Here is a 7,747-nt window from a genome sequence, read left to right as displayed (position 1 = left end):
ACATATATTTGTATATAAATATATATATATATATGAGTAAATATATTTATAACTCTTTTCATGTTTTTATTTTTAAATAATGTTATTTCTGATCTTAAAGGGACATCAAACTCATATCAGAAATATTATTAATATTATTATGAAGATATAGAAGACCATCTTAAGCAACATTACAACCTTTGTACTTTTATTATTCCTTAGATATCCTTTTTAGTAGAAATAGCAATGCACATGTGCAAGCCAATCATATGAGTCATCTATGGGCAGTCGCCAATCAGCAGCTACATAGTTTATATGCATATGCTCTTCATCAAAGGATATTTAAAAAATTAAGAGAAATACAATATTTATAAAAAAATATATATAAAACCAAAGAATAATTTACCACATTGCATGCTATTTATACATCATTCAACATATATTTTGCTTTTCATGTCCCTTCAAAATAATATTTAAATGAATACAGCTACACTATAATTTTTATTACATACATATTTATTATAAATAAATTTTAACTTTTTTTTCCACAAACTTAAAACTTTTTACAAAAAATTGTGTATGGCCTCCTGTATCCCCTGCACTGCAGTGGCGACAGTCTGGAGACCCTCCGCCAGGAAAGGCTCAGTCTGTGTCTCCTGATCGCAAGCTATAAAAAGACAAAATAAAATATGTTCTACAAATTTATTATCAAGAAACAATTGTTAAAACATAATATTAAGATTTCTTACATTCTCCTCCAGCCACCTCATCCTCTGCCAGTGCTGGAAAGATTGCAGGAGCAGTGCCCGGGATGGATTCCTGGTCAGCTGTCAAAAATCAAGCACAAACACAAATCATTTTTAGTATGAGGAATATGTGACAAGGCCTATATTATACACATTATTGTTAAAAAAAAACAGAAAATAAATATGTTTTACCAATTATTTATCAAGTGTTAAAACATAATATATTTTCTTACATAGTGTTTCAGCCACCTCCTCATCTGCCAGCGCTGGCGAGATGGCTGGTACAGGATCCTCCCCCGGTACTTGGTCATCTGTCAGATAAAGCACAAACACAAATCATTGTTAGTATGAGGAATATGTGACAATGCCTATATTATACACATCATGTTGTAGACTGTTATGAACACATGATGAAAAACAAAAAAATTTAATTCTAAAACACAATCCATTACAATAACCTGCATCCTGAATGAACCTGTAGAAAAATCCCTTTTTAATGTTAAATACTGCAAACATGAGGGGGCGGGTCTAGCCCTGCATCTGAGCAGTCGCATATTACAGCAGCTCCAGACCAGAACCGATTTTATCTACATCTTTGACTGCTCAATGCAGCCCAAATTACACTAATGAGGAAGATAACACCTTAAGGAGATTAAACCGACCATATTAACCTAAGAATCAGCCTAGAGGAAGGAGTATGCATCCTGGGAAGCGGCCATTTTCTTAGCCACGCAGCGCGTCAGCTATAAACAGAAGACTGTATTTTAGAGGCCCAAAGTAAACTCTCCCTATGGAGGATCTCGTTACAAGGCTACATGCCCTAATTTCCAAGTTTGAGGTCTCGATGTTACAAGAGATCACCCATACACTAAACTGTACCCATCCGGTAGCAGGGTACTCTGATACTAAGCTGACGATAGTACCTGAGGATAGACCTATGTGGCTAGGAACCCTTGCACTCTGCTTTCTAGACCAAACTCCTGGCATAGCTGACACTACAGTGGAAATCCCTGTACCTCTCAATATCTACACTATGAAGGATGCGGCGAAACCCCAGTCGCTGGAGGTATACACCTTGGAAGATCAGAGGGAGGACCTTAATGGCATGCTCACAGAGTCAGAGCTGTCAGAATATTCCTATGCTACTCTGCAAAGAGGGGGTCAATATGGCGATATCCGGATCAGCTGTGGCTACTATATTAGCGCTGAAGGGATCCACGTAGGCCTTTCCAGTTTGCTCCCTACAGAAATGAGTTACCCTACAATGCTCAAGAGAAACGCCTGATCGATAGGAAACATTTGACCATGGGACACTTGAAACCAGCCATAGAGGCTATATCATGGGGATAATATCGGTTTTGGGACGATATGGTGAGAAGTCAAGTACCTTGGCCATCTGGGATGGGATAAATACTACAAGGCGTCTAACGATTTGTACCAATCTCTTTATCCAATAAGCATTGTATGGAACTAGGGTGAGGTTAGCTATTATAAGCCACTATGTTTACAGATATATGGACTTCCTCTATGCTCCAGGACTGACCCTTATAGTTTTCCACTACATAATATTTTCTATAGTTATTAATGTTCATCAAGACCTCTATAAAGTTCACAAATTTAAGTTTCAATCCAGTACATATTTTCGTGCTTCATGATTGAATTGTGAGTCCTAATGTATTTTATGCTCTCTCTAAATTTAACTACTCTAGTAGTAGTGTTACTATTATACACGGTGCTAGCTTTGCCTCTTTGGTAAATTGTTTAATAGTTCAGAATTGGTTAAGATATTTCTAAATGTATGGCTTTTACAGTTCTTCTGGCTGGGAGTGTTATATATGGATATAGTTACCTGAATGTATACATATATATTTGTGGCTATATTTCACATACATACCTTATATTGGGATCTTCAATGATCATATAAAATAAAGAGTACATTCAAGTTATTTATTAGACTATAATACAATGTTGCTTAGCTACTCTCCTTAATAGTCACAGAGAATTTGTACTTGTATACCTCTTAATCCAACTCTTTTGGTGGCTACGTCTCCAGTCTTCACATAATAATTTGTTTAATATGTACCAACTGACTTATTGAATGAATAGTGAAATCTCTGGATTTACTAGGCCAGCACTGCTACATTGGACTCCAGATGCTCATTACAGGAGTAGAGCTAGTTAGTTTTAAATTCATAGGCTTTATTAAGACTACCTACTATCCTTACCTTATTTACAATACACTCTCCATTAAGATGTTAATTTTTTTATGGGATACAGGGATCTTTTCTCCTTATTTACTCCAGATCAGCTTTAGACCATCTTCCTCTGAATACCAGATCTTGATACATTGGACTCCAGATGCTCATTACAGGAGTAGAGCTAGTTAGTTTTAAATTCATAGGCTTTATTAAGACTACCTACTATCCTTACCTTATTTACAATACACTCTCCATTAAGATGTTAATTTTTTTATGGGATACAGGGATCTTTTCTCCTTATTTACTCCAGATCAGCTTTAGACCATCTTCCTCTGAATACCAGATCTTGATATCTCCGTAAATATTGTAATAATCACAACTCATGTCAGTTTTTATATCTGGAGGGTGTTACCCTATATATAAGGATTGCAAATACATTTGCCATCATACCACCATCTAGATAAGTTGTTCCTTCATATAGCAATACTAACCCCCCCACACTCCGTTTACTTTGGTAAACAAAGGAAACTACATCCCTCGAATACCCTATATCTTGTTCATCTTCCCCCTAATCCTACCTTAGCTACTGACGTCTCTTGAGAGGTCCATGAGAGGCCTATATCTCTTACTGGGGGGAAATCTTATGTTAGTTGTGTCATTGTTTGTTATGGGGAAATATAACTTTATATATTACTAAAAAAAAAAAAGGAGGCGTTATAATACTTATGCATCAAACGACTTATACAGAACATGATATCTAGTAATATTTATGTTATTTCATAATATTTATTCAGTGTCATCTATGCTAAGCTTACATTTTGCATTATACTAAACTTTTGTATGTCTACTAATTTGCCTCAATAAAAATTATTCTAAAAAAAAATCAAAAATACTGCAAACATAGTATTATACTTGAAAATTATCTTGGATATCAGGGATGTCCACATCTGTCCCAGACTCATCCTCTGGACGACCCTCAAGCAGTGTCAATGGCAGCGGGGGAGAAAAGCGGTTGCTCCTTGGTGTCGCCATTGACACTGGCCTGATGTACCGGGGGATTCTGTCTTTTGGCCGTCTGAGGTCTGTGAACATATAAAGTTGTATGTCAACATTAGATCCATGTGATATTTTTTCTTTTGTGTAATGTATCTGCAGCTGTAGTGCATGTACTCTTTATTTCCTCTGATGAAAATAACAACCTATTTAAAAGTGTGTATATATATATATATATATATATATATATATAAATGCAGTATATATATATATATATATATATATATATATATTATTTTTTTATTTCATAATTCAGATAAAGCATGAATTTTTAATCAACCTAATTTACTCATATTATCAATTTTTCTTCTTTCTATGGCTATCTTTATTTGAAAAATAAGGTATCTAAGCTAAGGAGGCAGCCAATTTTAGTTTCAGCACACTGCACAGCACTTATTATTGGTGGCTGCCATTTAGCCACCAATCAGCAAGAACAACCCATGTTTTGAAAATAAAATGGGCCTGCTACTAAAGTTGCATTCTTGATTTTCAAATAAAGAACTAAAGAGAATGAAATAAAATGAATAATAGGATTAAATTAGAAAGTAGATTAAAATGTAATGCTCTACCATGAAATAAAATTAAAATATACATAATTTATAAATATAATACACAATATAATAAATGCTACTTACAGACCCTAATGAGTGATGTGTTTTCAAACTCCCATTGATTTCTATGGCATCCGCAGCCTCAAGGGTGGCGGTTTGAAAACTAGGTACACTGCGTCGGAAAAGACGCGAGCGTACCTGTTAAATGTTTAATAAATTGAGAAAAGGGTCAAATAGTGTTGAATGTGAATTCAAAACATCTGTAATTACGCAAGCATCAATCTGCGTCAGATTAAGATCACGGGAGCGTATATTTTGTCACACATTTCCACATTTAATGATCTTGACACTTTGATAACTATCTAATCAATCTTGCGACAAATACGACGCGGGGTTCAAGCGTATTTTCAGTTGACACTTTGATAAATATCACCCCTAGCCTTAACTTGGGAGAAAGCTCTTTTATCTTTGTATAGCTGATTGCATATGGTGGTAAATGATTTTCTCTTCTTCAAGACTTCTATAGAATAGTCCTGAAATTAAAGGATCTTCTTTCCCTGAAATTATAGTGACTGAATTTGCCTATAAGCTCTCAGAATATCCATTTTTGCTTGTAGGTTCACGAATCTTATTATTACTGTTCTTGATCTTTGAGAAAGATTATTTTCTTCTTGTGGTTTAAACGCTCCAGCTCTATAGATTTGACTCAATATTAATGGCAGTTCTTCTTCCACAAATTTTTGGATAGCCATTGCATTCATGTTTTCAAGTAGGCCTATTATCCGTAGAGTGTTACATCTTGCTTTATTGTCCATGTCTTCTAGTCTTGTGTTTAGTTTTGCTGTGTTAGATCTTTTATTTTTTTCTTCATGTTTTAATTGAAAATCCTCTGTGTCAGAGATTCCATTAAATTGAGCCTTTGAGTGATTTGTTTCACTTCTTGAATTATAGTTTCTAACCCCATCTGGATCTTATCAATCTTTACTGTTAAGTTGGATAACTGGGTAGAAATAGAATCGACTTCCTTTAATGGTGTTGAACATTCACTCATAGAGCCAGTCACTGAAGTATGACTTGCTTGTTTTGTATTATAGTTGCTACTATTAGAAATCCTTTTCTCCATGTTTTTACTTTTAGGAGCCATTTTTGAATTGTTTATATATTTGTCTATTTAATTGGTAACTTTATATTTTTCTCTAGGTATTGGCCAGTCAATTTTCCCCCTTCTGGTTTTTGAGGCTTATTCAGGACAAAGTTTAATCTTGCTTAGTCCGCTACTTTGTGATATTAGCGTAGCTGAATAGTGTGGGGGGGGGGAAGAAAATGCGGACCAATACAATAATACATTTATATTGTACAAGCCCAGGTACAGATCAATGTTTTGACTATGATCTCTGTAGTGTTACCCACTGTTTGAATAACAGAGTTTTTTTCTCTTGATTAGCTGCGTATCTTAGCTCTGTATCTAGCACAGTATCTTTTACACTAAAAAGAAAAGAGAAAAAAAAGACAAAGCACTCAAAGTCCTGAGATTACAGAAAGTTGATAGGCTGAATATAAAATACATTTTTACCACGTAATAAACCTCTTGTGGATTACCAAACTTGTCCTTGAACGGTAAAGTCCTCAACAAGAGATGTATAATACTTATTTTATGTGTTTATAAGAAAGTAGGGAGACTTCAATGCGACAACACTTTATCAGTTCGTCAAAAACAGTGCCTCTAAAGTAACCCAGGTCAGGATATAATATACCACTTAGATTATCCACAGTTAATCTTCAGATGGGCTTACTTTATGCTGTATAACACGCTGTTTTGCTCTAAAACAGCGTTGTAACTACTGTGCTTCACTCCCTATGTAGCTCCGTCCAGTGTTAGGGGGAACAATAACCTCACCACCCTGTCGCTCCAAAGGCGCTGCCTTGAGGGAAATAGCTGTCGGCTATCCGGCGGTAGCATCTCAACCCTACACCACGTCTGACAGGGAGAACTGATGTCTGGGTAACCAGTCTTGGAAACCAACTGGCCAACATCTAGGTCCTGGGCTTCTGGGGTATGCCGTTGTCGCTCAGCTTGCGAGCGTTAGCGTGAGTCACGTTATGATGTGTCCCCGCCCACCAGAGGATCATCAAGTGTAATTCTTCTAACATTCATTTCTTACCATACTTGATGATAAAGAAATATTTATAAATGTCAGGTTAGCGCACAAGCGATAAGTGTTAGTTTTTTTCTTAAGTTGCACTTTTCTATTGAAGTCTATAGCTATAGCTGAAGTCCTGCATCGGGTTTTGCTCCTTTTACTTTCAACTTGTAATGCACGCAATATCGCTTGTGCATTACAAGTTTAATTTCATCTTTAGGCGCTTAAGCATTAACGCTTAATACCGCTCCACTTGTAATCTGGGTCTTATTCAGCTATTCCATAGTTTAAGAAAATGCATACCTTTGGCAACTAAAGCTTGAACAATAGGTGATTTTTTTCTCAAATTTCCAGAATGATCATCATTGTTGAAAATACAAATCAAACTGTGCAAAGAAAAACAATTGGAAAAGGAGCTATGAACAGGATAGTAAATTAATTTAACCACATTTAGCCATTAAGGATTCATAGCTTCCATCACAGCAGATCAGGTTTTCCTTTGGAATTTTGGAAAGTAAATTATTCTGTCTTTTTTAATACCCACATTTTGCACATGCCTTGCTTATGTCAATATATTTTTTACTCCTAGGTTTGGTAAAATTCTGCTTAGGAGCTGGTTTTCTTTTGAACCTGACAGCATCATTAGACAAGGCAGGTTTAGTGGATATCTCATTTGTATTTGAATACAGCTGATGTGTTACAAAAATAAGACATTTTGACTCTGGTACTGATGTTTTATATACTATAAAGAAATTGTAGGAAGCCATCTGGACTACCACCCATGCATTTATTGTAGTTCTTAATGCACACTGGCTTGTGAGCATCTGGTTTGTTATTAGGTTGCATCACAACTGTGGATTCATTATTGATAGCTGGAGTGATAGTAGCATGTTTATAGACTAGCAGCTCCTTATGTCTTAGGACAGATGTTTCTTTGTCTTTTTGTCCCACAAGCAGACTTGGTAACCCTTCTTGTTGTGATTAATAGTACCAAAAGCCAGTTTGTCAAACCAATACTAGATCCTAAATAGGTAGTATAAAAGTTAACACAATATTGGTGGTATTAGTTGGTAAATTAA

The 7,747-nt window shown here is 35.5% G+C and overlaps 1 long non-coding RNA gene across 1 annotated transcript; it reads right to left on the bottom strand.

The window, feature by feature from the left end:
- Nucleotides 1–497: 497 nt before the first annotated feature.
- LOC128648131 (uncharacterized) lies at nucleotides 498–1,004 on the bottom strand. The gene is made up of 3 exons (XR_008400515.1): nucleotides 959–1,004; nucleotides 729–806; nucleotides 498–646 (listed from the first exon to the last, which is right to left on the bottom strand). It is a non-coding gene; the product is annotated as an uncharacterized LOC128648131 (long non-coding RNA).
- Nucleotides 1,005–7,747: the final 6,743 nt, after the last annotated feature.

The sequence above is a fragment of the Bombina bombina genome, chromosome 2 (genome assembly GCF_027579735.1).
Source record: "Bombina bombina isolate aBomBom1 chromosome 2, aBomBom1.pri, whole genome shotgun sequence".
In the NCBI taxonomy this organism is placed as follows: Eukaryota; Metazoa; Chordata; class Amphibia; order Anura; family Bombinatoridae; genus Bombina; species Bombina bombina.
This window is presented reverse-complemented; position numbering and strand designations above follow the sequence as displayed.